The 25,270-nt window shown below is 43.6% G+C and overlaps 1 protein-coding gene across 14 annotated transcripts in view; it reads right to left on the reverse strand.

Annotated features, from left to right (window-relative positions):
- Positions 1 to 25,270, reverse strand: part of LOC106730885 (uncharacterized protein FLJ37310-like) — a 103,930-nt gene that overhangs the window by 23,446 nt on the left and 55,214 nt on the right. For 13 of the 14 annotated variants that reach the window (XR_004314989.1, XR_004314985.1, XR_004314983.1 and 10 more), the window contains 3 exons: positions 11,630 to 11,826; positions 8,149 to 8,456; positions 3,196 to 3,214 (listed from right to left, as the gene is read on the reverse strand). The gene's annotated coding sequence lies outside the window, so the exon portion shown is untranslated. The other variant, XR_004314996.1, reaches the window with a different exon arrangement.

Genomic DNA, 25,270 nt, shown 5'->3' on the forward strand with positions numbered 1-25,270 from the left:
AAAAGCGAATTAAAACTGTATAAGCTAGATCTGCAAACTTAATTTTAATAAAAGTTGCAGCTTTGTTGATTCTGTGAAGTATACAGTTTTATAACTGAAGTACGCAATGATCACACAATTAGACAATTAAACAGAACTTAACTCATCATTCCAATTTTAAGTTAACGACTATCATATACAATGTACAGCTTATATAATTCCACAAAGATTGAAGACACGAGGAAAGGATAAGAGTGGAAAAATAATAGAAGAGGGGGCAGTTACACTGTGTGAGCAGTGAAGGAAGTCGTTTGTTTCTAAAGCGAGGGAGGCAAGATCACAGCAGACAGCTAAATTACACAATACTCCAAGTGTGTATTCAAGCATCTGAAAAAAGTAGGTTCAACAGCATAGATGTAAAATTGCTCTCCGAAAGCTTTTAGCTATTATTTGATGAGTCAAATATTCATCACATTGAAATAGATGTTTTAACTTAACAATCAAAATGTGGTTGACCTCAAATGATAAACTACATTTCCTTCTCTGACTTTACTATCATTTTGTGATTAGAATAAGAAAAGAAGAACAGTATTAAGAAACAGAATGAAGGTTAAGGCAGGGTTCATATAATTTACATATATACAAGTTCTTTCTACTTCAAGACTTCTAACTTAACAACCTTCATCCATACTAACTCAGTAAGATTCCACAGCAATGGCATTTCAGAGGGGAGGGTATAGCTCAAGTGACAGAGCACATGCTTAGCATGAACGAGGTCCTGGGTTCAATCCCCAGCACTTCCTCTAAAAATAAATAATAAAACCTAGTTTCCCCTCTGCCAAAAAATAATAATAATACAATAATAAATAAATTAATTAAAAAAAGAAATGGCATTTCAACTCTACCATTAACAGAGCATATTAGTGGTTTTGAGGTGTAATCTTAGAACTGTACATCATGATATTTACTTCTGTAGCCTGTTTTTTGAACTTGTCTGTAAAATTGAGAGTTTCTCCTTAATTAACCTTACTGATGAAGTTTCTTATGTTGAATCCTGTCAAGTCAAACAGTGTAAAAGAATGAGAGTCTAAAATGCTGGTGAAAAGACAAAAGATATGAGGGACACAAAAGTGGAATTTTAAATGCTGAGGAAACACTAAATCATTCTTTTAAATTTATTAAATTGAAACCTTAGAATGGTTTTGAGAGATCACAAATCACTCAACACATGACAAGTGTAACTGTAATTAATAGGAGATGAGAAATAATTGGTATAGTGACAAACTCTTGCTGGCTAAGCGTTCATCACGAACCTGGCATAATCCCTAGTCTAATGTTAACTGGGAAGATAGGAGTTTGTTGGAGAAAACAAAAGCTAAAAAGAGTTAAGGTGCTGATAAAGTGTTTATTTCAATCCATGAATGATTGTGTATATTTAAGTCCTATTCAAATTGCCAGGACATCAAACTGAAGAACAAGGTAGTGATGACATGTCATAGCTACTAAGATTTTCCCCATTAATTGCTTGGGAAAACTGTCAAGATAATGTTACCTTTTATAGTATATTTTCTGTGGACATAAAACTGGTCTGTTTTTCAAAAATTATTGATTCACATATACACACATTCATACATACATCACACACTATTTTATACATATTATATTAAACAATTATGCCCAGTTTTGAAGTTTTGAAGGATGAGTTTATATTTCTATTGAAAACATATTCAGGGACTAAAAGCATAAGCCTCTTTCACTCATTTTATATTCTCAAATTTACTAATTTATGAAGATCCTTTTGGAATTCATTCTATTCCAAAATAGAAATTGATTTTTTAAAATTGTTTGTATTTTTTTTTGTTGTTTTTCTTGGGAGATGAAGGTAATTAAGTTTATTTTTTAATTAGTTTTTTTAATAGAGGTTCTGGGGATTGAACCCAGAACCTCATGCATACTAAGCATGCACTCTACCACTGAGCTATACCATCCCTCCCCTGCAAAATAGAAATTTCTGTTGTTTCCCAAATGTCTGTGTTCTGTCTCTTTAATTACATTATTCAAGTTCTTCACAGGAAATGACTATGTTTCTATCTATAACATCTAGTTTAAACAAATACGTATACAAATGAACTTACATATAAAATAGAAACAGACTCCCAGACATAGAATACAGACTTGTGGTTGCCAGGGGTGAGGGGGGTGGGAAGGGATAAACTGAGAGTTCGAGATTTGCAGATACTGACTGGTATATATAAAATAGATAAACAAGTTGATGCTGTATAGCACAGGGAACTATACTCAATACCTTGTAGTAGCTCACAGTGAAAAAGAATAGGAAAATTAATATATGCACGTCCATGTATGACCGAAGCATTGTGCTGTACACCAGAAACTGACACAACACTGTAAACTGACTAGACCCGAATCCAAAAAAAAAAAAAGAATATAAACAAATACTTATAGAATGAAGACTTAAACTAAAAACTTTGGTAATTATAAGGCAGCATAAACCAAGATACTCTATATCAACACTTTGCATGGCATTCACCTTCATGTTATATTCTCATTCATTTTCTTCCTGAAGAAGAGACTGTCAACACAAGCCATTGGTGCGTCTATATATAACTAAAATTATAAGACAGTTAATTGGGAGAATCTTTTATGGTTTCACTTATTTTTTTTAAAAAATTCAGTATCCATTTTCTTCAGTTCTAATATATTTTCTGAGAATGTACATAAAGTATCAGTCTATGTAATAAGAAGTCCCACTTCAGTGAAAAACAAATGAATATGAATATATACAGGTACACGTTGCTTAAAGCTATCAAATTGCCTAGTGATAATAAAATACCACTTTTACATTATGCTTCACACTCATACAAAACAATTAACAATAACCTTTAAAATAAAAGGCTAAAAATTTAGCTTCAAAGCAAGCAGTATATTGACACGCAGAAAAAGAGTTCAGTTTCATTTGGGGCTGCAGTCTGAGACCAGCAATATAGAATTTTGGATCACTACTTTTAACGCTAACATGCTTCAAATGTACACCTTGCACACACATGCACGCACATACTCTCATTCTTATTCTTTCCACTCTCCTCTCCATAAAGACATATAGTCAATATGAAAGATACAGAGCACATGGTAAATAGGAGTCAATAAAAACTGGTTGGGAAATCGTGTAAAAGACATAAAAATCATGAAAATACTTACTTCATCAGCCACCATACACCTGAAAAAAAAAAAACAACCAAATTAATGTCTTAATTACCAAAGTCAAGTATTTTAAAAGTTCTGCCACAAAATAGTTCAGAAATGTTCAAGTCCTATGCCAGAGACAGGGACGCCAAATGGTGCAAGAATTCCTCCTTTTCTCATGATACAACATGCCCTGCTCAGGGGAGAGGGACCACTGTGGCACGACAGTTAACGGAAGAATTTCTGACTGCCAGCATAGCTTCCTAGTCCGGTGAGCAGGAGCCCCGCCTCACGCAGAGCACCTCCCCACTTAGCTCTTCCCTGAAGCCAGATCTCGTGAGATTTGTCCATTTCCTCCTGAGACTAAGCCCACTATTCAGACTAGGTGAACCTGTTGGCACTCAGCTAAGTGAAAGCATTTCTTACAGCTTGTGTGGCTTCCCTACTGCAATGAGCCACGTCCCAGCCTCTCACAGGGCACCTGGCAACTTACCCTCTTCAGTGGAGCCAAAACTCTACTGAAAGATTTGTCGGTTCACTCACCACCCTATGTTCCCTGTTCAGGAGAGAGTAATCCCGTTTACATGGCTCTGAATGAAAGCATTTTTTCACACTAAGGCTTTCCTTTCTGATGAGCAGTAACCCAGATTCCTACAGGGCACCTCAACACTAATCCTTCTCAGGTGGAGCCAGATAGCACGAGATACGCCTTTTTCTCGTGAGACACAGGCCGCTCCCTCTGGAGGAAGTGATTCCCCTTACTGGAAATCAATTCCCATGTTTTTGGAAGATAAAAACTGTCTCCATTTCGTGATGGTGTCCTTCAACACTCTGGAGACTAGGTCCACAAACTATCTCTAAGGTTCTCTAATCTTCTCAGACGAGCATGAATCCAGCCTCCCTCAGCCTCAGAAGCCCGTCCTCTCCCCAAAGTCCGAGGAATATCAGGAGGTTTCTCCCTTTTCTCGTCAGACTGTGTCCCCAAATCCAAAGAGAGGAATTCCTATTGCTCTCCTGTTAGCAAAAGCCTTTTTTTTTTAATCCTCTCTATGGCTTCCCTTCTCCAGGGAGTAGTTGCCCGCCCTCTCTCTCTGCACCTCACTTCTTATACTTTTCATCGCAGCCAAATCTTGCAAGATTTCTCCCTTTCACACGAGATTAAGTCCCCTGCTCAAGGGAGACGAATCCCGTAGGCAAGCCAGGTAATGAAGGCATTTTTTACAGCCTGTATGTTTTCCCATCTCCACGGAGCAGTAGCCCGGCCTCTCTCACGGCACCTCACACCTTATCCTCTTCACTGGAGCCAAATCTTGTGAGATTTGTCCCTTTTCTCTTGGGATTAACTCCCCTCTTCATGGCAGAGGAATCCCACTGGCAAGCCTGGTAATAAAAGCAATTTTCTCTGTATGGCTTCCCTTCTCTGGCCAGCAGAAGCCCAGCCTCTCTCAGGCCATCTCACACATAATCCTCTTCAGCTGGTGCCAAGTTTCGAGAGATGCTGGTTCCTCCACGAGACTCAGGACCCTCAGTCTGTACAAAGTCATTCTCCCTCACTGGAAATCAATTCTTATCATGTCGGAAGGGAAGAAATGGCTCCATCGTCCCATGGTGTCCTTCATCTCTCTGGACACCTGGTCCACACACTACATTTAAAATTCTGTGAAATTCTCAGACGAGCGTGGATACAATTTCCATTGGCTCCAAAAGCCCATCTTCTGCCAAAAGCCCCAGGAATATCAGGAGATGTGGCCCTTTTCTTGCGGGACCAAGTGCCCAACTCAAAAAAGAGGCATTCCTATTGCTCTCCTGTTCATAAAGCATTTTTTACTCTCTGTATGGCTTCCCTTCTCCACTGAGCAGGAGCCTGGCCTCTCTCATGGCACCTCGCCCCTTATTCTTTTCAGTGGAGCCAAATCTCACTAGATTTCTCCCTTTTCTCGTGGGATTAAGTACCTGCTCAAGGGCGAGGAATCCTGTATAAAGCTGGCTAACAAAAGCATTTTTTAATGCCTGTATTTCTTCCCTTCTCCACCAAGCAGTAACCTGGCCTCCTTAATGGCACTTCACGTTATCCTATTCAGGAGAGCCAAATTTCGTGAGATTTCTCCCTTTTCTTGTGGACTAACTCCCCTCTTCATGGGAGAGGAATCCCGTTTGCAAGCCTGTAATTAAAGCATTCTTCTCTGACTGTATGGCTTCCCTTCTCTGGCCAGTTGTAACCCAGCCTCTCTCAGGCCATCTCACACTTAATCCTCTTCAGCTGGAGCCACATTGCATGAGATATGCCTGTTCTTACATGAGACTCAGGCCGGCTCTTCTGTACAAAGTCATTATCCCTCACTGGAAACCAATTCTAATCTTGTTGGAAGGGAAGAAATGGCTTCATCTTCTGATGGTGTCCTTCATCTCTCTGGAGACTAGGTCCACACACTACCTTTAAGACTCTGTGAAATTCTCAGATGAGCATGAATACAGCTTCCATTGGCTCCAAAAGCCCAAGGAATATCACGAGATTTGTCCCTTTTCTCATGAGACTAAGTCCCCACCTCAAAAGGGAGGAATTCCAATTCTGCTCCTGTTAATAAAAGAATTTTTACTCTCTGTGTGGCTTCCCTGCTCCACTGAGCAGTAGCCCAGACTCTCCAATGACACCTTACACATTACCCACTTCACTGGAACCAAATCTCAGGAGCTTTGACTCCTTATCTTTTGAGGCTAAGTCCCTTTGTCAGGAAAGTCGAATCACACTGGCATGAGTATTATGAAAACATTTATAATGGTCTATGTTGTTTGCCCTCCCCGTCAGGCAGTGCTCCAGCCTCTCTCATGGCACCTCACCCTTATCCTCTTCAAGAAGCCAAATCTTACGAGATCTTACCCTTTAACTGAGGCTATGTCCTCTGTTCAGGGGAGGGGGATCTCTCTGGCATGCCTGTTAAGGGGAGAATGTCTGACTGCCTGTGTAACTTCCTAGTCTGGGGAGCAGGAGCCCGGCCTCTCTCAGAGCACCTCCCCACTTACCCTCTTCAGTGAAGCCAAATTTCGTGAGATTTGTCCCTTTTCTTGCAAGACTAAGTTCACTGTTTAGATTAGTCAAATCCCGTTGCCATTCTTCATGGCGTCAGGAGTGCCCGTGACATCTGCCCCATCGGACTATCTCCATTCTCTTCACACAGGCAGAGGGTGAGGCACCTGGCCCTGCATCTCTAGTAGTAAGTTTGGCTACAGTGGTGGAGGCAGCTGCAACGGGGACAGGTGCTGCCACCTCCCCAAGTCAAACCACGTCAAATATCTCAGCTAATCTACAGCTATCTGCTGCCCACACAGAACATGCTCAAAAAATATCCAGAACTTGTCTCTGACCCAAGAAGCCCAAGAACCTCTGACCCAAATGGTCACTGAGAGTCCTTGAGCCTTTCATTACCTGCCGGTCAAAGATCCTCTTGTGTGAACGTCAACCATTCTGGTGAGGATACGCCTCCAACAACTTAGAGAAGGTGGGAAATCTTTCAAAACAAAACTAAAGGGTTTTTGTTGTTGTTGTTTTTGTTGTTTTTTTTTAGCATGTTTTGTATCGAAGTATAGTCAGTTACAATGTGTCAGTTTCTGGTGTACAGCACAATGTCCCAGCCATGCATATATATATACATATATTCGTTTTCATATTCCTTTTCATTAAAGGTTATTACAAGATATTGAACATTGTTCCCTGTGCTATACAGAAGAAATTTGTTTTTTATCTATTTTTATATATTGTGATTAACCTTTGCAAATCTCAAACTCCCAAATTTATCCCATCCTATCTCCTTTCCCCCGGTAATCATAAAATGTTTACTATGTCTATGAGTCTGTTTCTCTTTTATAGATGAGTTCATTAGTGTCCTCTTTTTCCTTTTAAAGATTCCACAGGTTGTGATATCATTTCATTATTTAAGTGAAGTTAGCAAATTCCTTAAACCCAGAGGTATCAGGCCTATATTCCTTTCTCTCCTCCTGCAGAACGGGGAGACTGGCTACATACTGGTTTCTAAGTACTGGTCATCAAACTGGGGGGCCCATTTCTAACCTCAATGTTCACACTGATTGTCCAGTACCTCGGCAACACCTCCTGTCTACATTCAACGTCTCCCCCACGTAGTGGTAAGAGGAATTCACCCTGTGTGAGAACCACTGAGGCTCATGTGGTCAGTTGTAACACACCTGTGGCCTCAGGACTCCACAGCTGCACACCCACCTGTGTGAGCCTCACAGGGCCAGCCTCCTCTCCACTGTGCCCAGGCAATAAATCTCAGGAGGACTCCCAACCTCTTTCCTCCTCTCTGCTGACCTAAGCTCAAAGTAGCCAAAGAAGGGTTCCCTCCTGCCAGGGCTGCCTTTCTCAGGACCCTAACAAAGGTGCTCACCCACCATCCTCTCCTGGCCTGTTTTCCAGCCAGCCAAGCTCAACTCAGCTTTGGGTGATGTGTGTGGCCCTCTGGGTATGTTGGGTCCCTTCTCTGGGTTGTGTGAGTATAATAAATTCTTAATTTCCATACTTCTCCAAGTGTGACTCCCATGTCTGTGTAGAAGTTATCCCAAAAGGACCCCAACTAAGGGGATTAGCCCTGCTTACACAACAATCAGTGTACTGGACTGTTCTGGATTTTTCTCTGATTTTGCCTTTCCTAGCCAAGGCCCTTGCACAGCTAAGGGGCCAGGAAAGCAGTAAAAAGCATCCACATGCTAATTTTGATATTTCAAAAAGCCCCAACAGGAATCAGACCTTTACCACCAACGCTGCTGACTAAGGTCTTAAGTCTTCCTTTTGAAACCCTGTTTCAAAACTCGGTTTCGTCAGCTCTGGGCGACGAAGCTCACCTCACTGTGCTGCTGCCCATGGCTCAGGATTCACTATAAAAATGGAAAACTATTAACTGATACATTTTTCAAAGCATAATAGTGTAACAGAATAATAAAAAAAAGACTCACCTGACAGCCTGGGTGAGATCCAAGCATCCTGAAATCCAGTTCCCCTGCTGCGTGGGGATGCAGAGCCGGCTGGAGGGAGTGCATTTGCACGACAGTGTATTAGTTCAGACAGGGTGTTACTTTTCTCAGGCTGCGTAACAAAACACCCCAGAATGGGGTCTGAACCGACAGATGTTTATTCCTTCTCAGTTCTGGAGGCTGGAATTTGAAGGGCAGGGTGGCTTCTCCTGAGGCCACTCTCCTTGACTTTTAGACAGCCGCCCTTTCCCCGGTCCTCACGTGATCTTCCCTCTGTATGTCACCTCTTCCTATAATGACACCAGTTGTATTGGATTAGGACCCACCCTGATAACCTCATTTTACACTGATCACCTCATTGAAGGCCCTCTGTTCACAGTCACACTCTGAGGTGCTGGTGGTTAGGGCTTCAACCTTTGCATTTTGAGGGGACACAGTTCAGCCCATGACAGATGGCATTTGCCACTTTGATGGAGTTGGCCCTTAAAGATAGCAAACTGGTCACTGACACAGTGATATGTTTGAATCCTCAAAACAGAGAATAAAATAAACCCCACCCATGACTCTTGGGGATCCAGGAGGTGTGTGGGGTCACGCTGCAGGCCTCTCCCCAGAGTCCGGAGCCAGCACCTTCTGTGACGGCCCCAGCATAGTCAGAGCACATGGACCATGCAGAGAAAGACTCGGGGGTCTGCTGGGAGCCCGAACTGAGTGCTTGTCTGCAGAGAGATCATGAGTCCCTATGGACTAAGTTGTGTTTTTGATTTCAAAGAGCTCTTCTCTTTCTAAATGGTTTCGAATGAAAATGGATGTAACAGAGCATCTTTTCAATTTAAATTTGACTCTGTTGTTTCCTTCACCACCTTGTTCCAAACAGCTGTTTGGCCTGGAGCCATCATCCCTCAGGACCTTGCCTTCTGGGGGAACAGGAAGCACCCCGAATCAGGCAGCAGGAGCGGAGGCCCACTTGCACTGAAGGCCAGCTCTGTCTGTGGGACAGCCCCCAGACACCCCGCGCCCAATGCTCACACCGGGGCCTCAGGCAATGCTGGTCCCCGTAGCCTTTGGCACTGGGGCAGCTCCCTGCATTCCCAGCCAGCCTGTGGCAATGCCTTTTCCTTCATCGCTAACCCCATCCTTTGACTTTCTTCCCAAGCCTCACTGGGATCATGTGAAGTGCTGCCTGCGAGGGCTTGTAAATCAGCAGAGGACAGAAGCACACACAGCCCTCATTCAGCTGTCTCCACCTCCTGTGGTATCTCTGGGAAGCTGTGAGGTACCCAGAGCAGAAATCCCCAAATATTAGTTCACGGACAGGCCAAAGTCACCCACCGCACAAGGGGCTCTGCTCCATTGACAGGCCACCTGTCCCTCCTCTGGGGCAGTGAAGGCTTGACAGCGTAACTGTGGGACTAAAAGCACAGCTTCCAAGAGCAACTTTCAAAAGCTGATAGTGGCGGTGGGGGGGGGGGATGGGGTGGGCGGGGAGGGTGTATAGCTCAGGGGCAGAGCACTTGCTTGAGGTCCTGGGTTCAATCCCCAGTACCTGCATTAAAATAAATAAATACACCTAATTACTCCCCTTCAAAAAAAATTTTTTTTAAGCTGATAAAGGGTGCACAGTCTCCCAGCGCTGTACCCAAATCCATCCCCACACACAGGGCTCTGGCCGCAGTTCTCCCAGCTGTGACGTGGAGATCATCAACACACCCACTTCCCTTCTCCATCATCCTCCCTGATATCTGGTGGGAATACAGGGAGAACATGCATCTGGCCTGCTTTCAGTGGCTCTTGGAAGCCACTCACTTACCTCGGGCCCCTGGACCACTCGTGTGGAACCTGCTGTGTTCTCTGCCAACATCCAGGGAACACGGCAGGAGTCTTGTCTATTCCATTAATCAAAATATCGGGAGGTGTTTGGTGCACGCATCTCTGCCATCAGCAAGGCACAATGTAAGAGGAAACCTCGAGACAGGATGTAACCAACCAACGTTCCTCTGGAAACCAGCTGCTCAGTTCCGTTGAAAGAGAGAGCTGTGATGTTCACTCGTGTCTTAAGGAGCCTGGGAAGTGACCGTGTCACTTCACCCTCACCTGTGCAGGCAAAGGAGGGGACCTGGCCCTGACAAAACAATGCCCTTGAAAGCAACCACTGGGGCCAACAGATGTCTTTTTCTGTGTCTTTCACAGCAAGCTGCTCCCCCACCACAAGCGCAGCTGGCCTTGCTTGCTAAGTGTGGTCTTCTCCTGTTCCTTATCTTCCATCTAATGAAAGGTCCTTTCTTTTAAAGGGAATCTTCCTTCCACAATTTATCACACCTACCCACAATTCGAAGCTTTAAGTTTATTCACTTAAAGAAAAAGTGATACATGGGCTGGCACATTCCCAGTCTGTGTCCAGATGGCTCGCCTGGGAACCCCGGCTTGCGGTGGGGTGGGGCGGGGGGGAGCGGGATGGGGCTGTGCTAATGCATGTGGGAGCGTTATCAGGGAGACAGCTCCATTCCCCCACCGGAGCAGGTCCATAAACCATCAGTGTCATCTCGTGACATCTGGGATTTGTTTTCAGATACTCCAGAGAAAAGGGAAGACAGGAAGCCAGTGTGGCAAAATCTTGATAATTTCTGAATCTAGATTGGGGATGTCTTGGTTGGATCCCCCAAGGCTGACTCTGGTACAGGAATCGAGAGGTGAACAGAGGCACATGAGGGAGGCAGGAAAGGAAAGGAAGCCAAATATGGGGGGCAGGGGTTCATGAGCATCACCTGGGGCTGTTCTGAGAAACTATGGAAGTCCCAAGGGCCACCCCCTGAGGGCAAGGGCTTTGTCCACCAAGTCCTGAGCCCTAGGCAGAACCACGGGCATCTGAAGGAACTGTCTACACGGAACTCCAAAGCCTGAGGGGTGTGGGCGGGGCACCGCAGTCTCTCCTACAGCAGGAATGCATCGACCCTTGTATTATTTTCTCTAATTCTACACACGTCTGACATGTCCTCAGGTAGGAAAACAGGCCAGGCTGATCACTGGAGCAAGAGCTGTGGTGATAATTCACACTCTTCCAGGGAAGAAACTTGCTTAAATTCAAACCAGTTCGCCATGAGGACCGTGTCCCATGTTTGCTTATTTCAGAGAGCTGTCTTCTCTCACATCAGCTGGAGTTTCACCTTTCATTTGCTTTTAAAACAGAAACAAAAGTGCATGTCCCTTTCCCACCATCCCGGTGGCTGGCTGGATTGGTAGCCGTGATGCAGCCCAATCCAGCAAAAATGCAAGAGATGGGTGTCTCCTCAAGGCTGTAAAATGAGGTGGGAATTTCAAGGTGCATAAAGCCACAGTCCTTGCCCTGAATGAGCAACCTTCTAGTCGAGGAAACAAGAAATGCACAATGGAACAGTTAAGAGGACAACAACAAAAGATAACAGAAAAGTTTCAGAGTATGAGTCTAATTCAGTCACTCATTTACCTGGGAGAAAGCCCAGGCCCGGAGGTTTTCCAACCTGGTGAGGCCCAGATGATGTAGGCTGGCGTGAGGTGAGAGGGGAACGAGGCAAAGTTAGCCACCAAGGAGAGAAATTGAGTGCGTATGACTTCTCTTGTTGGGTTTGTTTCATCTTGGCCCGGGAGAAGGTTTGAGCCAGAGGACACAGGATGGCCCACAAACTGTGGAGAAAACCAAACCAGGTGAGGTGGTGACCCCAGGTCAGGGGCAGAGACCCACTGATCTCTTCCCCACCCCACTGCCTTCTTCCCCACCCCACTGCCATCCCACCTCCACCTCACCCATCTTAGAGCCGCCCCTGCTGCCATGTCTTTTGGGGACTCTCTGAGAAATCATCTTAGTCAGTTTGAAGGGTTCAAAGAATTAACTGGTGATGCCCTGGGAAGCCTGCAGTCCTGTCCTTACTGCTTCTACAGCCGTGAACAATTTGATACCATTCATTCATTCCGTCAGTCAGTCACTGTGATGGCTAATTGTCTGTGTCAGCTTGATTGGGGTGCCCAGATATTTGGTTAAACTTGATTCTGGCTGTGTCTGTGAGGGTGTTTCTGGATGAGATTAGTTTTGAATCAGTAGATTGAAGTAGACTGCCCTCCCCCATGTCGGTGGACCGCATCTAATCAGCTGAAGGCCTGACTAGACTAAAATGTGGATGAAGGGAGAGTTTGCTCTCTCTGACTGTCTTTGAGCTGGGACATCAGTCTTCTGCCTTCTAACTGGAACTAGGCCTGGAACTTAGACCATCGGTTGCCCTACTTCTCAGGCTTTAGGACTGAGACTAGAACCATACCATTGGTTCTCCTGGGTCCTCCTGTGTCTCCAGCTTGCTGCCTGCAGACCTGGGACTTAGCCTCCATAACCACATAAGACAATTCCTTATAACAGTCTCATAATAAATCACCCCAGTGGTCTTCAAGGCAGAAGTGCCGCCCCAGTGGGTCCAGACAGCTGAACACAGAACCAAAGAGGATTATTCTCAAGTCTTAAGATCTTCTCGAATCTTCCTCACTTTGTTCTGTACTTGGTTGGGACCTGTCATTGCATTTTGGAAGCACATTTGTCTGGCCTCACAAGTTCACAGCTGGAGAGGAATTTTGCTTCCAGGGTGAATTATAGCTCAAGTCTAATCCATACCTGATTGAGATGAGTCTTTAGACTTGAGAGTTGATAATGAATGAATGAAGGCTTTGGAGGTTGTTGGCATGAAATGAATATATTTTGCATGGCAGAAGAACATGAATTTTGGGGGGGCTAGGGGCAGAATACTGTAGAATGAATTGTGCCTTCCCAAAATTGCTGTTAAAACCCTAACCCGTAGTGTGTTGGTATTTGAAAATGGGTTCTTGGGGAGGTAACTGGGTTTAGATTAAGTCATAAGGACGGGACCCTCATGATGAGATTAGTGTCCTTTCAGGAAAAGACCAGAGAGTTTGCTCTGTTTCTCTTCTCTGTGAGGACACAACCATAAGGTAGTCATCTGCAAGCCAGGAAGAGAGATTCACTGGGGAACCAAATTGGCTGACACCTGGATCTTGGACTCCTAGCCTTCAGAACTGTAAGAAATAAACTTGTGGTGTTTCAACCACCCAGTCTATGGTGTTCTGTTACGGCAACCCCAGCTGACTAAGATAACCACTTACTCCCCCAGATTTCTCAGTCTCTGCAATGTAGCTAGTGCTAATGCAGGGACTCCAGATGAGCGCCCCTTCATCCAGCTGCTGTAACAAAATTTCCCTAGATCAGGTGACTTAAACAACAGACATCGATTTCGCATGTCCTGGAGGCTGAGAAGTCAAGATCACGGCACAGGCAGGCTTGGTGTCTGGTGAGAGCCCACTTCATGATTCAGAGACGGCTGTTTTCTCACTGTGTTCTCACATGGTGCAAGGCTCTGGGGGCCTCTTTAGAATGACACTGATCCCATTTCTGGGGCCTCCACCCTCATGAGCTACTCATCTCCTCAGGCCCCACCCCCTAACACCATCTCACTGGGTGTTAGGTTTTTTGTTTTTTTTTTTTTGTTTTTTTTACATTTTTTATTGAGTTATAGTCATTTTACAATGTTGTGTCAAATTCCAGTGTAGAGCACAAATTTTCAGTTATACATGAACATACATATATTCATTGTCACATTTTTTTTTTTTGCTGTGAGCTACCACAAGATCTTGTATATATTTCCATGTACTATACAGTATAATCTTGCTTATCTATTCTATGTTTTGAAATCCCAGTCTGTCCCTTCCTAACCTCTGCCCCCTTGGCAACCACAAGTTTGTATTCTATGTCTATGAGTCTGTTTCTGTTTTGTTTGTTTCTTTGTTTGTTTTTTAGATTCCACATATGAGCGATCTCATATGGTATTTTTCTCTTTCTGGCTTACTTCACTTAAGACTGACATTCTCCAGGAACATCTTTGTTGCTGCAAATGGCATTATGTTGTCATTTTTTATGGCTGAATAGTATTCCATTGTAGAAATATACCACTTCCTCTTATTCAGTCATCTATTGGACGTTTAAGCTGTTTCCATGTCTTGGCTATTGCAAATAGTGCTGCTATGAACATTGGGGTGCAGGTGTTTTTTGAAGTAGGGGTCTTTCTGGATATATGCTCAGGAGCGGGATTCCTGGGTCATATGGTAAGTCTATTCCTAGTCTTTTGAGGAATCTCCATACTGTTTTCCACAGTGGCTGCACCAAACTGCATTCCCACCAGCAGTGTAGGAGGGGTCCTTTTTCTCCACAGCCTCTCCAGAATTTGTCATATGTGGTCTTTTGAATGATGGTCATTCTGGCTGGTGTGAGGTGATACCTTATTGTAGTTTTGATTTGCATTTCTGATAATTAGTGATATTGAGCATTTTTTCATGTGCTTATTGATCATTTGTATGTCTTCCTTGGAGAATTGCTTGTTTAGGTCTTCTGCCCATTTGTTTTTTTCTTATTAAGTCGTATGAGCTGTTTACATATTCTGGAAATCAAGCCTTTGTCAGTTTCATTTGCAAAAATTTTCCCCCATTCCATAGGTTGTTGTTTTGTTTTACTTATGGTTTCCTTTGCTGTGCAGAAGCTTGTAAGTTTAATTAGGTCCCATTTGTTTATTTCTATTGCTTGGGTAGACTGCCCTAGGAGAACATTTTTGAGATGTATGCCAGATAATGTTTTGCCTATATTTTCTTCTAGGAGGTTTATTGTATCTTGTCTTATGTTTAAGTCTTTGATCCATTTTGAGTTTATTTTTGTGTATGGTGTAAGGGAGTGTTCTAGCTTCAATGATTTACATGCTGCTGTCCAGTTTTCCCAACACCATTTGCTGAAGAGACTGTCTTTATTCCATTGTATATTCTTGCCTCCTTTGTTGAAGATTAGTTGACCAAAAATTTGTGGAGGGTGGTGGGTTTCAACATATGAATTTGGGCGGACACGAACATTCAGACTATAGCAGTGTTGCATTGCTCGACCACGTAGGACCAACACAAACCAGGGGGTGAGGGGGTGTTCCCAGCATGCATACTGCCTTATGCTGTCCTGTCTCCTAGGGGACCAAGACCCCCACCCTGTGTCTGGGGAGGCCAGTTCTTGCTCTGGTCCTGTATCTGCCTGGGAGAATCAGTTGCCTGATGAATTCTGAACAATCAAATTGTGTTTTGACTAGAGAAGGACCTGAAATTCAAATTAATCCCTAGTGAACTCTTAACCAACAAAAGCTGTTTAAAATGTAAAAATCACTCCTCATGTTTGGATCCTTTGTAGAAGTCCAGCTTTGCATAATGTATTTTGCTTGGAACAGAGGGTATGAACCACCAGCTCCCACCCATCTTCCCCTTTAAGGAAATGATTCAGAGTGGCTAGAAGGGCAAATCATTTTCCAGGCACATGCTTGATTCAGCCTGAAAGTTCTGCTTTGAGGAATGTTGACCACCAAACCTCTCTGTCTGTGCTGAGTGACTCTGTCAATTTATCTGTTAGTTAAAGCCTTTTGTTGAACCATAGTTGTCAGCTATGGCAGAATGGCAGATACATTAGGGGTTAAATTACACATTAAAATCTGAAAAACACCATCATAATTCCACTCCCAGATTGGAGAGTCATTATGTCAGAAGCTGGACTCTCAAGCAATAGCCTGGGAGAAATGTTTATGGTATATACAGCAGAAAAACATTCAATCATTTTACTCTATGAATATCACATGCTAATTCATAAGAATGAAATCTATTGCCCTACTCAAAAAATTACCCCCAACAGTCCTTCCCAAGACATCCCTACACAACTCACTGCCAATGCATGGAGGTGGACAAGACACCCCAAATCTCAGGGCCAATAGCCTCATTAGTCCTTCTGGTCCTCACTAGCCCTACAATCCCCACTCACCCCCATGATTTTCACTGACCTTCATGAACCTCACTGACCCCCATCGTCTTCAGTGACCCCATGGTTCTCACTGACCCGCATAATCCTCACTTACCCCATGATCCTCACTGACTCCCGTGATCCTCACTGATGCCCATGGTTCTCACTGACTCCCATGGTTCTCAGTAGCTCCCTTAGTCATGTACTGCAGACCTGGGCTTTATTGACCTTTTAGAATGTCACTTTGGCTGGGAACTTGGCATTTGTATAAGGCCTTTTGCCTCTAGATTCCCCACTGGAGTCAAGAATTTGACCTAGGCTTCATGAAGACACCACTCAAGATAGATTTTCAGAATGTAACTCTTGACCAGATTGCCATGTTTCCCCACAAAGTTGGGGGTGACAATGATTCAAGGAGTCTGTAAACATGTGACCAAAAGACAGTGTTACCATGAAAAAGGGCTCAACATCATTAATGATCAGGTAAGTGTAAATTAAAATCAAAATGAGACTGCAATGAATGCCCACCAGAAGAGCTAAAAATAAATGACTGACAATTTGAAATGCTGGTGAAAATATAGAGCAGTCAGAGCCCCCAAGCACTGCCGGTGGAAGTGTGATCCAGTGCAACCCCCTTAAGAAAAGGTCTGGTCTCTTCATATAAACTTAATCATAAACCTACCACATGACAGAGCAATTTCAATCCTAAATATTAACCCAAAAGATATGAAAAACATATATGCACAGAAAGGCTTCTACAGGAACATTCATAGCAGGTTTATTCATAACAGCCAAAAACAACTATATACCCATCAGTAGGAGAATATACACACAAATCATGATGTATTTGTACAATGAAATGCAAAATGGGACAACTGACATAGTTAACATGGATGACTCTCAAGAACATCATGTTGAATGAAAAAAGCCAGACACAAAGGAATATGGACTCTGTGATTCTATATCTATTAATTTCTTGAATAAGCAAAACTAATTGCGGAGGGAAAACAGTCAGTGGCAGCTTCTGGTGGGGAACGAAAAGGACAACTGGGAAGGAACATGGGGGAAGTTTGGGGTGATGTAGATGTCCTGTGGGTGAAGCTCAGATCACACAGCTGGAAGAACTTCTCAAAACTCACTGAATGGTCCACTTAAGATTTGTGCATCTCATTGTATGAAATGTTCCTCAAAAAAAGAGCTATCCATTAATATTTACATTTTAATTAATGTTGTACATGCTGAAGCACTTAGGGAGAAAGGTATTAATATCCACAACTTGCTTTGAAATACATCAAAAAATAACATGGGCTGATGAAGGAGGAGAAGAATATATGGATGGAAACTTAACAGAGGCAGGTGTGATAAAATGTTAGTGGTGGGATATAGATTGTACAGGTGTTTACTATAACCTTTTCAAATTTTCTGTCGTTTGAAAATTTTTGTAATGAAATGTTGGATGGAAGGGGACAGAAACATTTAAGGTGCCTCCTGGTTTATAGTTTCTTATCTGTAATTGACTTTCCTGTCTACACTGTCTGCCCAGGTGGCTCCAAGGGAAAAGTGGAGGATGGGATGCACACAAAGTCCTTTCAGAGTGGAAGAGGAAAGGGGATGGGATGGAGTGGGAGGCAGATGATGAGGGCAATGGGGAGTATGTCAGCCAGGGTTCAGTCACTGACACAGAAGCAGTAGGAGATCTGTATTAAGAGGTTTGTCATAAGGAAATGATTCACGTGGTTTTGGGGTCTCATTGAACAAGTATGAACTTTGTCAGGTAGATAGTGGGAAAGAACAGGAACCCTCAGGCAGAGACTGAAGCTGCTGTCAATGGTAGATTTCTTTTTCCTCAGGGAAGCCTAGGCTCTGCTCAGTGAGGTCCTTCAACTGATTGGATCAGGCCCACCAATGTCATCCAGGATAATCCCCCTTATTTAAAGACAAGTGATTGAAGACTTTAATCACATCTATAACATACCCTCACAGAAGCACCTAGATGGATGCTTGGTTGTATAACTGGGGACTGCCGCTCAGCCAAGCTGACAGAGAAAACTCCGGGAAGTCTCTGCAGAAATCTCTGAGAAGCTGTGAGTTAGAGAGCTTTTGTCTGTGTTCCCATTTAAGACTGCAGGAAATGATGACCATTCAGACACACCCGAGAAGTCTCACCCACACTTTTCCTAACGAACTGCAGAAATTCCAGTTTCTTAAACAGACTTCTAACCAACTTGGGTCAGTATTTATGTCTTCCCTGCTGGTTAGTTAATGAGTTCAAAATGAACTCAAAAACCATGGCACATGAGCCCCATCTTTTTTATGGGAATTAGTTTTATAAGATGAACCATGGGAAGACCCAGGAGCCAGGAACAGGCCAGGATCCCACAGCATCTGTGGCCACGAGCAGAGGAGAGCCAGGATGTGACCGACACTCAAAGCAGCTGAGCACAACCCAGGAAGGGGCTGTTCTAAACTACAGGTGCGTCACTCACTGAAAGTCTCAACTTTTCTTTTGCATCTTGAGAAGACAAGATCAGTTCTAGGGAAATGAGCTTCCCAGTCTTCTCTGTACACCAGACATAGCAATTAAAATGCACACAGCCACTGTCACTGAAGTAGACTCACAACAGAGGCCCAACCGCTCATTAATTAACACATGGGAAGATGTTCAAAATCATTAGTGATCTTAAAGCATAAAATTAGACCAAGGATACACCGTTTTTGCTAACCAATCTGAAAAATAAGAAGAATGCCCAACACTGTGAAGGTTTAGAGGAGCAGGCTTTGCCAAGTATAAACTGGCACAGCTCTTTCGGAGGCAATTTGGTGACAGGCATGAAGGCAGATCCATGGGAGGTCCTGCCTTCGGCTCGTGGCTGTCTGTGCAGAGGTGTGGCCATGTCATTATTTCTGGGAGCAAAATATTGACAGCATCCTAACAACTCAGCACCATGGGAATGTAGAAGGAAATGAGGGTCTATCTCTGATGGACCATCAGCAAGAAGACAAGCAGTGCTCATGATGACGATGTAAAGCCACGAGAACAATGCTGTGAAGGCATAGAACATGCAGTATCTTCTGTGATTCATGCTGCTGTGGACACAAACGTGTATGCTGATAAGACGTCTTCACGCTGCCGTGGACACAAACACATGCACGCTGATATAACGTCCTTTCTGCCATTGTCACAGGAAGAACACTCAAAGAATGTGCAAGAGAAGACTACAAGTTGTATTTGGGAGTGGGATTGTGAGTCACTGTTGTCTCTTTTCCAAATATTCTGAGAGGTGATTATTGCTTTTACAATACGGCAAAGAAATTATGAGCCTGTCTAGCTCATTACAGCTTCTTGTGGTTTCATGCCTATGGGATCCCCGAAACCAAACTTCAACTGAGGCCCATGAAATCCAAATTACTTTTTAAATTAAGTGGCAGGAAACCCTGAACACATATTTTGCCTCCATTTTGGCTAATAGGAACCAGACACCAGGCTTCAATCAAACTGTCATTGTCTAGTGGTCTGGAACCCATTTATTCCTTTGCTCACTGAGCTAAAGATATTTGACTCTGCTGCATTTTTTGTTGATTAACACCTTGGAAACCTTAGTAATTGCCTGAGATATGCTCTTTCTATGTAATAAAAATGAACGTGCAAACATTAACATGGGAATGCAAGAAATGTCTCATTTTTTTCAAAATTAAATGAGATCTGCGTCGAAATCCCTATCCCACACAGCTGGTAGAAAATTCAATCTCTGTCTTTATGGGAACCTCCTCCCAGCTCTCCAGGGGGCCACATGGTGGTCCTGGGAGCCTAATACCAAGCAGATTATTCTGAAAGGTCTTCTGTGTTTTGGTTGACAAGGCTCACTGCTTGTGTGGGTGCACAGCCATTTCCCACAAAGCTCTGTAAGGGCTTTGGGCCTGCCCACCACAGCTTCTCATCATAGCCCCTGGGATTCCCTGGGCTGGGAAATGTTTCTTCCTGCAGGGTTAGAGCTTCCTCTTTGTCCCGAGAGCCTGTCCCTCTGTGCCTACAGCCTCCTTCCTGGAAGATCCATGTCCCAAAGTCTAGTCTGGTTTTAAAACACATACACACACACACACACACACACACACACACACACACACACACACACACACACACACACCAAGAAAGTGGAACAGCTGTACAATTCATTTCTATCCTGAGGATGGCCCTGAGGCAAGGCCTTTGAGGGGATGGAAGAAGAAAATTATGAAGCCAAAGCAAAAATTGTACTTTAATAAATTATCCAGTGATGCTAGTAGTTATTTTTTTCTCATTAACACTGCAAACTTGCTCCTGACGCAATGTATTAAACTCTGGTTAATACTAGTAAACCGAGCGGTTACCAGTGTTGGTATATTAACCTTGGAAAAGTGAGTTAATCCCTCTAGGTCTCAGTTTCTCATCATAAAATAGAGCTAAATCAGAGTTCACCTCAGAAGAATGACGAGGAGAACTGCTGGAAACAATTGCGGGGAAACTACAGTGTCCAGCACTCAATGCAGGATGTGATTAATAACCTTGGAAGAGAGCCCCTGGGTTCAGCACGAAGCGGCAAGTCCCACAGCAGGCCCGCCAACTCTCAGTCTAGCAAAGGAAGCTCTGAGGGTGGGATGTTTCTTGTTTAAAAGCATCCAAAGAGCTAACAAGCAGTTCATGGAAGAAATGTAAAGGGATGACAGTGATCAGAGAAGGTAAATTAAAGCAACAGGGTCACTTTTCTCTGCTGAGATTAGCAGGAATGTGGAAGACTGGTAGTACTCAGGGCTAACAAGGATGAGGAGAAAGGCGGGAGAGGAAATTCAGAGCCCCTGTGGGAGGGCAATTTGGCAGTAATCTGACTCCAGGAATGCATCGTTCAGAAATACCTCCACAGGTTCTCAAGGCTACGGACATGAAGGCAAAAGTACAGAGACCATTTAGATGTCCATTCACCAGGGATCTTAATAAATCATGGTTCAGCCACCCTGTGTGATGTCACACAAATCTAAATAAAACGAATGAGAGAAACACACACTCCAGGCTTATTCCATTTTTTTTGCTCACAGACTGACTCATTTCCAGGTTAAAACAGCATCCTCTCTGTGAAGGTTAAGTGTGAGTCAACCTGACTGGGTCTCAGGTGGCCTAGATATTTGGTCATTTCTGGCTATGTCTGTGAGGGTCTTTTGGGATGCGATTAGCGTTTAAGTTGAAAGACTAAATCAGATTGCCTTTCCTGACTTGGGTGGGCCACGTCCAATCAGTTGAAGACCCAAGTTGAACAAAAAGACCAATCCTTCCCAGAGTAAGAAGGGATTCTCCAGCAGACTGCCTTCTGACTTCATGTGCACCACTGGCTCTTCTGAGTCTCCAGCCTGCCAGCTCTCACTGCAGATGTGGACCTGCCAATCTCCGTAATTACATGAACCAATTCCTTATAACAAATAAACATATATTTTAAATATATATATGTACATAACTTCATAAGCCAATTACTTTTAATAAATGTTTGTGTGTGCATCCCATTGGCTCTGTCTCAAGAACACTGACCAATACACACCCCTTTGCTGTGACTAAAGCACAGAGAAGCTACCACTTTGAATCAACTCGCACTGTTGACATCCTGCCACATCCATGAAATGGAACCAAGAGAAATAAATACTTCACACAAAACACTTCTTTTTCAATGGAGGACATTGGGAGCTGGCCAGAAATGGTTCTTTAATTTGTGGGCTCTGTTTCTGTCATTTAAATCCCTGATTTTTGGGAAAAGTTAAGTCTCCAAAGCACATGATAAAAGAGTTCATGATCACCAGGTATGAGAAGTGACTCCAAGATCACTAACAAACATGTGCCTTCTCTGAAAAAAGACAAAACAAAAACAAAAACAAAAACAAAACAGCAGTTAAGTATATGGAAATGTAACTCTGCTTCATTATGCTCGCTCATAACAAGAAGAATGCGTTATTTGGTCTTTTGGGGTTAGCAAAGGAGACTGATTTTTTAATTAATGTTAAGCACACACTGAAGAGGAAACCAAAGGAGCAACTGCTTCAGTGAGGATGTTTCTGGATTAGCTCAGCAACCCCCTGGGGTCCAGATACCAACAGGCCTCTGTGATCTTGCAATAGACAAGAACAAATCTGACTCTATAATTAGATCGTATCCTTTGGCTTTAACCACTGTTCCCTTTTTTTCTAGGCTTAGTCTTGCTACCTCTGCACTCACGTAAAGATAACAAAGTTGCAGAATAGAGAGTAACATTTGTTTTGTTGGAGGTTTTGAGGAGCACCATGACCTGGCCCACTCTGACAGCTGCAGGAACAAAGAATTCCTACACCAAGAAGTTTGCTACAGCCAATCACACCCCCTCCCATTTGTTTTTTGTTTTTTGTTTTTGTATAAAAGGAGCCTGTATTCTGACTGGAACAGGATGGTTCTCCAAGACATGAGCCTGCCATCCTGTCATTCTGCCGGCTTCCTGAATAAAGTAGCTATTCCTTGCCCCAACACCTCGTCTCCTGATTTACTGGCTTGTCATGCAGCGAGCAGAATGAGTTTGGACTTGGTAACACTATTAATGTGGTGAGTGGCTACACTGTGATGATGCAGACGTGATTCTCTTGTGTGTGCCTCTTGGTGGGCAGGAGCACCCAGGTCGAAGAATTTCCTGAAACTTCTGATGTGCAGCCTTCCAGACAAACTGTGAACAAACTTTCCTTGCAGGCTCCAAGGACCTGTTCACTTTTCTACCTGAGATTCCTCTACAACCTGATCAGTGTTAACCTGGATGTTGAAGAGTGGTGTTTTGGGGACAATGTTTTTTTCTGGAAAAGTATAAAGGAATACAAGAATTTTTTTGAGTTAAAGGAATGGATTTCTTTCCTGAAAAGCTCTCATCATTTCTATGAGCTGCTATTAGTTGGCACATATGATACTAGAACTTTGGGTTTATATTGAGCACCTGGCACTTCAGGTCACCGTGAGTGGCCACTGTTAATGGAGAGAATCAGTAATACACAAGAAGCCAGAGTGTTGGCTTAATCTGGGCATTTGTGCTGTTATTTGCTTCCCAGGTTTATGCCAGTTTCTGCACTGTCACTGGCTGGCCGACCTCAGGGGGTGGTTGAAAATCCACTCGAGAAGGGGAACGTGCTCACGTGCCTATTACACAGGGCCTGGCACCTAGGAGTACCCGCCACACGCTGGGTAATACGGTGTCTACTTCTGGTATTTTCAGTCTCTTTTGGTTACCCCTTAGTTCAAAAAGATAAACTGCATTCCTACAGAATCATCAGATAAAAAGCCTTCCCCACATCTGGTACTTCACCTTGCCATCACTGAGGACATGCCTGTCTCTTAAAAGCACGGTGCTACAGTGTTTTCTTTTGATTCAAGCCATTTTCTTGATTGACCCTATTTGATGTCATCACTGTTTCACTGTTGAAAGTAAATTAACACGTATTCCAGGAGCATAATTACATCTACAGAGAAGAGCAATTCATCAGGTGACCAGTGGAAGATGCGTTTTTAAAAGATGGAAAGTCCTAGAATGGACCTTATTCACTCCCACGTTTCATTTTAGGAAACTATAAAGTGAAACATGTTTTGTGACGTCGAAATGTTACTGAGAAATTCAACCACAGAAGTAATAAAGGCAAATAATAACAAGACCTTATTTTCTGCCCATCGGATTGGGAATATTTAAGACACTGGCTGCACCCAGTGTGGTGGGTCTGGTCAGTGCCCACTGCCATGCTGATGGGGAGAATCAACCCCACAGCTGCTGGAGATGGCAGGTTGATAAGAGGTACCAAATGTTAACAGATATCAATTTTGCTCCAGAGGATCACTTCTAAAATTTATTCTAAATAGATAATCAGACAAATCTGGGGGGGGGGGGAGTACATTATTTTCATTGCTATGTTGTTTTACAATAATCTTAAAAGTGGGGGAAAGCTACATCTTAAAACCATCAACTTAACTCTAAATCTCATCCCACTTTAGTGGTCTAAGCCACAGCCATCCCTAACTTGACATGCTCATCCCTTCCTCACCAACAGCCAAGTTCAAGACCCCTGAAAGACTAGCAATGCCACATCCAGTCTGGGCCCTCCTGTCTCCAGTGTTGGCCATTCACCATGCTGACCCTTTCTCTGCTCCAACAGACAGGAGTTGGCCATGTCCCTCTCTACCTCAGAGCTTTATCTGTCCAAAAGGCCCCTCCCCTTTTCCATTCCTGGTCCAGTCCGAGTCCCCAGTAGGTCTTTATGAACACCATCTCCCCAGACCACTCTAGCTCTGTGCATTATGGCCTTATAGCCCTTCTGTTGTTCCTACAAAGCACTTGCATATTTCATGAAGTCAGGGGACCATATGGCCTGTGTTATATCTATGTCCTACAAGTCTCCTGCCAGAACAGAGTAAATGCTCAATAAACACTTGCTAAAATGATGGCTAAATTATAGAATGAGGCTTTAAAAATGGTCTTAGCATCAGCTGCACTCCAAGGAGGAAAAAGGTGGCATTGGAAGAGGCTCAGGCAAAGGCCACTTCCCCTCCACAGACTCAGGCCCATGGCTGTTCTCTGCTGTGAAGGCTCTGCCAGGTGAGTTTTGACCTTTCCATCACCTATGGCAGATAAAGAAGAGCCAAAGGGGACTGAAAATCAAAACTCAGAATTCTGTATCCACCTTCATCTACCCCACAGAAACAAAAATGCAAGGACATGTATGATTCCAACTTCTAGACATTCTAGAAAAGGCACAACTATGGAGACAGGAGAAAAATCAGTGATTGCCAGAGGTTAGGAGGGAGAGATAAGGGTGGAGCACCGGGGATTTTTAAGACAGTGAAACTTCCATATGATTCTGTACTAATGGATACGTGTCATTATACATGTGTCAAAACCCATAGGATATGCTACGCCAAGAGTGAACGCTAGGGCAAACTATGGGCACTGGGTAATCATGATGTGTCAGTGCGGGTCCATCAGGTGTAATAAATGCCCCACTCCCATGGGGGAGGTTGACAATGGAGGGGACTATGCACGTGTGGCGCCAGAGGGTATATGAGAAGTCCCTGTACCTTCCTCTTAATTTTGCTGTGACCCTAAACTCTTCTTTAAAAAGTAAAGTTCTTTTTTAAAACTGTGAGGACGTCTAAGCATTTCTTTCAGCATTGTTCCTACTGGCCAAAGGGAGGAACTCAAATGAATGTTTATTAACAAAGGAACGGTTAATAAATTCTGGTTC

Source organism: Camelus ferus, chromosome 24 (assembly GCF_009834535.1).
Source record: "Camelus ferus isolate YT-003-E chromosome 24, BCGSAC_Cfer_1.0, whole genome shotgun sequence".
NCBI classification, from domain to species: Eukaryota; Metazoa; Chordata; class Mammalia; order Artiodactyla; family Camelidae; genus Camelus; species Camelus ferus.